The sequence below is a fragment of the Tripterygium wilfordii genome, chromosome 10, assembly GCF_013401445.1.
Source record: "Tripterygium wilfordii isolate XIE 37 chromosome 10, ASM1340144v1, whole genome shotgun sequence".
NCBI classification, from domain to species: domain Eukaryota; kingdom Viridiplantae; phylum Streptophyta; class Magnoliopsida; order Celastrales; family Celastraceae; genus Tripterygium; species Tripterygium wilfordii.
The window spans coordinates 11,113,853-11,121,562 of record NC_052241.1 but is presented as its reverse complement, the minus strand read 5'-3'; positions in this window follow the sequence as shown (position 1 = coordinate 11,121,562).

Below are 7,710 nucleotides of genomic sequence, written 5' to 3'. Positions count from 1 at the left end.
CTAAACCCTAAAAACCTAAACCGTAAACCCTAAATCATCCATAAAGCCTAAATCCTAAAACCCTAAACCCTAAAATGCTAAACCCTAAAACCCTAAAAACCCTAAAGCCGAAACCCTAAAACCCTAAACCCTAAAACCCTGAACACTAAACCGTAAAACCCTAAACCCTAAAAACCTAAACCGTAAACCCTAAATCATCCATAAAGCCTAAATCCTAAAACCCTAAACCCTAAAATGCTAAACCCTAAAACCCTAAAAACCCTAAAGCCGAAACCCTAAAACCCTAAAGCCTAACACCCTTAACCCTACAGGCCGCTCCTGATATCGAAGCCACCGGACTGGTCAACACCATCGTCGCTCCTTCTACTCTGTCTCTATTCACACATCACAACGACACAACCAGTCAGCCACTTAGCTCGTCGTCTTTCCAGTTTCCATCTCTTGTGAACAGATAGGGTGGTTTTCTTCCTTTTCGTTTATTGGCATCTCTATATTTGAGCTCATGTTTTATTTGATTTATGTTCTCCTGTGCAATAAAAGATTGAAGGTTTTCTAAAGCACAGTCGCCGCTTCTAGGCATATAGCCTTTCCATCTCTTACAAACAGCGGAACAGGTATGGTTCTTTGTCTTCTTGATTTTTTGGTCTTTGATAATTGTATGTATATGTAATTATGTGTATATGACTATATGTAGGCTATTTGGTCTTTGATAATTGTGTGTAAATGACTATATGTAATTGCCTCTTTGGTCTTCGATTTTTAGCTTATTCTTATATATAATTGTTTGTATCATAATGGATGGAATTTATTCTGTAATATGTATTGTATGATGACAATTGTGGAGGGGAATAGTTCTCAATCACCATCTCCTCCAATTTCTCAATCTGGAGATACAGTAGAAACAATAGAAGGTGTTGAACCAATGGTAACACAATCAGAAGTTGCAGAAACACAAGTTGTTGTAGGGACAGTCCCCTCACGTCCTGGTAAGAAAAAGTCTATTGCATGGGATCATTTTGATACAGCAGTGGTAAAGGGGAAGGGTAAAAGAGCAGTTTGCAAGCATTTGTAAGCATGATTATGCATGTAACACAATGGTTAATGGGACTTCAACTTTGAGGACTTATTTGCTTCATTATTGTCCTAATTCTCCAATTAAAGAGGACAAAAGCCAAAAAACCCTTTCATTTGAGGGCAAAGGTAACCTAGTTGCACATTCATTTAGCCAGGAGAGGAATACTCTAGCATGTGTGGAGATGGTTATAATTGATGAACTCCCATTTAGGTTTGTGGAAGGGATAGGGTTTAAACGATTTATGAAAGAGGTCCAACCTAGATTTGATCCACCATCTCGTTCGACCGTTGTTCTAATCTCATAATGTTGTACTCAAATGTAATGTGGTGAATTAGAAAAATGTTGTCTCTGTCTTCCTGACTTTTTTAAAATGTCATGGACTTGTAGAAGTGGAAGCATTGCAAAATTCTGGAGGCATTTCTAGTGGCACCACAGCTTCACCATCAATTGGAAGTGCTTCAAAATGAATAATGTAACAATATTCAATACATGTCTTTTGATATGGAATTTGCCAATTTGGCATCTGATATTTTTGGCTATTTGCACCTGCACCTATTCTGTTAATCTGTTTGCTGTAGAAAATCAGTTTATTTTCAAAGTATCTTACTCTATTCATCATTTATGGCATATTGATAGGTCACGCATGGCTGGTTAAGTTTGGGTTTGGCAAGCAAGGAGGCATCAGGCAGTCTTTGACTATTTGGCAACAGCAGATTTATATTACTCTTGTTTACTAGTTATTTTGTTATTTTGGCACACTCTATGACAATATGACTCTATGTCTATGACTATCTTATATAGTATGGTGGCAGCCTGGTAGGAGCCAGGATGTATGGATGTAATATGTATTGTACTATTATAGTATTGTGTTGAACTGTAGTGTTGAATTTTGACAGTGAACTGTGTTGTTGAATGTTATCTTGTTGCCTTAGAGTTGATTTGAATGGCTGAATGTTGTAGACCGTAGTGAATCTAGTGATGGTCATGCACTCATGCTTTGCTATTGAACAACATCTTAGTAAGTATTTATAGTTTTTATAATGTATAGTTATATACTAATAGATAAAAAACATTATCAATTTAATTCATTATTTATATGTGCAATTGTTGTAAGATTAGTACATTACTGATTCTTGATGTTAGCATTTTTGGTGAATTGGTGTGGTATTTCTCTGTAATCCAGGTTGTAGAATGTAGTTCTGCAGTGCAGAGTTACTTGTTCACACTCACAGCTCTGTGAGTTGCTTGCCATAAATCCTTAACAGTACCAAAGCCGATCCGGATAAATCGATTAACCGAATGAACGGTTTTGACTAGTTTGGGATTCGTTTTGGATTCACAAAATACAAAACCGTACTTTCTGGAATGGTTATGGTTTGATCTTGATGTTCCGGTTAACCGGACCGTGCACATCCCTAGCATCATATTACAATCTCACAACTCCAAATAGTTAACACTTAAATAATTTTACATATGCCCACAATATTAATTACGCTCCCTCTGACGGACAAGTTTGTTTGCAATAAGATCCTGAACACGTATCATTGTATGGTCGTCATGCAGATCCGAATCCCCTACATCCCCTGTAGCAGTAGCGTCACTAGGACCTTCTTCATATGCACAACTTGGTTTTTCATTGATTTCCGTGAACTCGTCATCATCTGTCACCCTTAATCGAATATAATTGTGAAGTGCCGTGTGTAACACCCCTCTTTTAAGATGTCACATGGCACGGTAAATTGTCCAAAAGTCAATCTCGTGACCTTTGACCCAACCACCGTAAGCCTTATTGAGCATAAAAGAAATGAATACAACCTTAATAATAATAATATTCTAAAGTCACGATATTCAGAAACAAATTTTACAATATCCCAAATTTACACAAACTTAATAATAATAATATTCTAAAGTCACGATATTCAGAAACAAATTTTACAATATCCCAAATTTACACAAACTTAATAATAATAATATTCTAAAGTCACGATATTATTATTATTAAGTTTGTGTAAATTTGCTAACTTCATAAATTTCACAAATCACTTCGCCAGATTCTCAACATAGAATCAATAGGTACATGAACAGTTTTTAAAAAAAAATAGCAATATTCAGAAACAAATTTTACCCTTTTTAAAATCAAATGCCAACACTTTCCACGCTTCAAACTCAACATCATTTTCCAAGGCATCTTTCACTAAAAATTCAGCAATCATTTCCACTCTTGCGAGTAAAGTAATCTCTTATAATACCACAAATCAACCATTGGAAAATATTCCAAAATTTATATACATAACCCACAAAACAATTTTCTTGTTCTTCATAAACATTTCTTATGCATCGAATTCACAAATAAAGATTCACAAAATGTCTTCACATACTTTTATAAAACATTTTACAAGAACTCATAAAATAATTTATATGTTATAGCATAAGGGCGCCTCACCGTTTTCGCGTTTACTAAATTTTTAGGCGGGTGTCTTTCCTTTACGTTTATCGAACACCAAATCGGGACCTTCGTCCTCTTGTCCTATATAACCAAAACATAATACAAATATCACAAACAATCCTAAATCACTAATCAACACTAAACATATCCCATACAAATTGTACTAATCACCAAGAACCCATCTCACCAACCTAAATCTCTTACCCAAAACACAAGATAATATTAACTAAGTTTTATGTCGTAACACAGATACTATAAATCGTTTGCCTATTAGTACAGACATACATTGTTTCACTATATGAATCTTATCTAATTTAAAAGATACAAAAATCCTCAATGTATTACGTCTTCCACAAATGAAATATAACCCAAAGAATTATATAAAAATATTATATTTGGATTTTACACATACAGAAAAGACTATCCTGTTCTTATACCAATTAAAACACAGAAAACTGTCAATTATGGGTCTTCCATTGTTGTTCCAGACCATTCGTCAACCATATACACAATTCAATCATAAACTAACAACCCTATACATACTATGATTTGCTAACCTATAACTTATATACTAAAAATCATAACATAACTAGTTCCTTAAATTTACAGGAAACTTACCAAAAAAGTACTTCCTTAAACAAAACTTGATCCGATCCAATCCTTAACCCCAACACCTTGAGCAACAAAACCTATCACAAACAATACTCCATGTCAAATCAAATAAGAAATCTAACTAAACCAAAAACCTTTCCTTTCTCCACAACCAAATCTCTGTGCCTACAGCTCCTTATCACCACTCTGAAACACTCTCTGCCGATTATTTGAAACAAGTCAAATAGAGAAACTACTCTCCCCTTTTTATAGATCAAAATTTGGTTTAATTCCTGCACCCTTTGGTATGCTTATAACTCTCTTATCATTAACACACCACTAACCCAATTAATCCAGCTCTTAAACACTTCTACAATAGTTTAAACGAACATTGCTAATTAATAAACTAAGCACACCAAAAGACATGCCCTTAAACTATTTTTTTGAGAATTTTGGACACAGGTGTCCAGACACTAATTATACTGTTCGGACACCAACCGTGTTGTCATAATGGCCTAGTAATGCCTTGATCTTTTGACAATAATTTTAATTCATTTGAAAATCATTATAGACTTAATTTCTAATTTAATTATTTTAAGATTGCATATTCAGTGTCACCTTTTGAATATACAAATGGTGTTTTGCTATTGGACACCAAAGTTTGGAATATTACATTTCTCATCCCCTTTAAAAAAAAATTTCGTCCCTGAAATTCCGTAGATGAAACTACCCAAATAACTGTGGATGATTCTTGCGCATTTCGTCTTCACGTTCCCAAGTTGACTCCTCAAACACATCATTTCTCCATAATACAAGTACTAATGGAATTTCCTTATTACGTAATTTCTGCAATTTGTAATCTTGAATCTCCACCGGCTCAGTCTTAAGTTTTAACTTGGAATCTAATTCTACTGGTGGTTCAGGGGATATTCCCGAAACTCACAAAGAAAAAAGGAAGTGAGTTAGACAAAAAGAGAAGAAAAAGCCAAAATGTAAGAGATATCGTAAACGTACTTTTTCAATTTGGATACATGAAACATATCATGTAACGCTGACAGTTTCGGGGGCAACGCCAATCGATATGCAACTGGACCGATTCTCTCGAGAATCTCAAATGGTCCAATATATCTGGGGCTCAGCTTCTTTCTTTTGTTATCCCTCATAACTCTTTTCCATGGTGATATTTTTAGAAAAACATGATCACCCCCACCCTTCTGAAATTCTAAATCACTTTTCGGATTACTTCTCGCATGTTTCTGACGGTCTCGAGCAGCTTGCAAATTTTCTTTCACCATTTTAATCTTTTCCACCGTCCATTCCATCACTTCCTCGCTTGCCAATAGACGATCGCCTTCCTCGTCCCACCATACAGGCGTTTGACACTTTCGACTGTATAATGCTTCAAATGGTGCCATCCCAATGCTTGAATGATAATTTTTATTGTAGGAAAACTCTACCAACCGAATGTATTTATCCCAAGCACCTTGAAAATCTAATGCACAAGTTCATAACATATCTTCAAGCGTCTGAATTGTTCTGTTGGATTATCCATCCGTCTGTGGATGATAAGCAGTACTAAAACTCAGTTTAGTTCCCAATGCTTTTTCTAAATGACCCCAGAGTTTTGAAGTAAATCTCATATCACGATATGATATAATCGCCTTTGGGACACCGTGATACCTAACAATTTCATCTATATATGTTTGTGTTAGTTTCTCCAAAGAGTCTATGATCTTTATAGGTAGAAAATGAGCCGACTTTGTCAATCGATCCACCACTACCCATATAGCATCCTTACCGTTTCATGTCAACGGTAATCCTGTCACAAAATCCATTGTGATGTCCTCCCATTTCCACTCGGGAATATGAGGTTGAGTTAAAACGCCACTAGGACTTCTATGTTCGGCCTTTACTTGCTGACAGATCAAACATTTTGACACATAATCTGCTATCTACCTACTCATAGCTGGCCAAAAGTAATGAGGCCTTAAAGTCTGATACATCTTGGTTGCTCCAGGATGCATCGAATATGGAGATAAATGTGCCTCATCCATGATCTTCTTCCGTCAATCTTTATTCCTTGGAACCATCAATCTCTCACCAAGTCTCAATGATCCATCTTCAGCTATACGATAAGTTTTATTTTCTCCACTCTTTACAGCTTCATACCATCTCGCGTATCTAGTATCATTCAATTGTTCTGCCTTGATCTCATCATCCAATGTTGGTCGAATAGTAAAATGAGCCATTACCAATCCACCCTTGGTTTCACCTTCGATCTGAATCCCGATCTTCAACAATTCTATTTTAGGTTTTGTACTCGTCACTCCATATCTTTTCTTTCTTGGTTCTAACTCTGACTTCTTGCTCAAAGCGTCGACCACTACATTGGCCTTCCCAGGGTGATATTCAATAGTAAAATCATAATCCTTTAACAGTTCCAACCACCTACGTTGCCTTCTAGTATAATTTGTAAATGTCTTGCATGATCTTCAATCGTCTTTGAATAGATAAGTATGTCGTCAATGAACACAACAACAAACTTATCTAAATACAACCGAAACACTCAATTCATAAGGTCCATAAATACAACTGGCACATTGGTTACCCCAAAAAGCATAACCAAAAATTCATAGTGATTGTACCTTGATCGAAACGTCATTTTATCTACATCAGATTCTTTTACCCTTAGTTGGTGATATCCCGACCTCAAGTCAATCTTTGAGAACACAGTCGATCCTCTTAACTGGTCAAATGAATCATCTATCCTCGGTAATGGATATTTATTCTTAATGTTAGCTTATTCAACCGCCTATAATCTACACATAACCTTAGTGTCCCATCTTTCTTTTTCACAAACAACACCGGAGCACCCCATGGTGACACACTAGGCCGTATAAATCCTCTATCTATTAACTGCTGCAATTGAACCTTCAACACTTTCAGTTCAACAGGTGCCATGCGATATGGCGGCATCGACACTAGCTTTGTTCTAGGTTCCAAATCAATTGCAAAGTCAATTTCTCGTACTGGCGATAATCCCAGTAATTCTTCAGGAAACACATTAGGAAAATCCACAACAACCGGAATACTTTCCAATTTAGGTTCAACAGCCTCCTTATTCAATACATAAGCTAAATACGCTATGCATCCCTTCCTTAGCCATCTTGTCCTTAGCCATCTTGTCATCTCAACAACAGTTGCTAAACAACCTGACAGAATTCTTCTTTCTCCTACAAAAATCACCGTAGGCTTATCGAGCCTCGGGATAATTGCTTCCTTCGCAACGTAATCTAGTTTCACTTTATGTAATTCTAACCAATCTATACCCACTACTACATCATACCCGGGTATTTGGGTAGGTATCAAATTAATCACAAATGATTCTCCCTTAATTCTTGACAAACAATTCCTAAATATTCTCTTCAACTTCACTGTCGTACCAAAAGCAGACATGACTTCAATTTTATCGTCTAACCATCCTAACTCAACATCTGCATGCTTTGAAAAGTCTTCACTAACAAATGAGTACGATACACTGAATCTATTAAAATGGTAGCTTCAAGATTAAACAGTTGAATCGTACCTGTAATAAGAT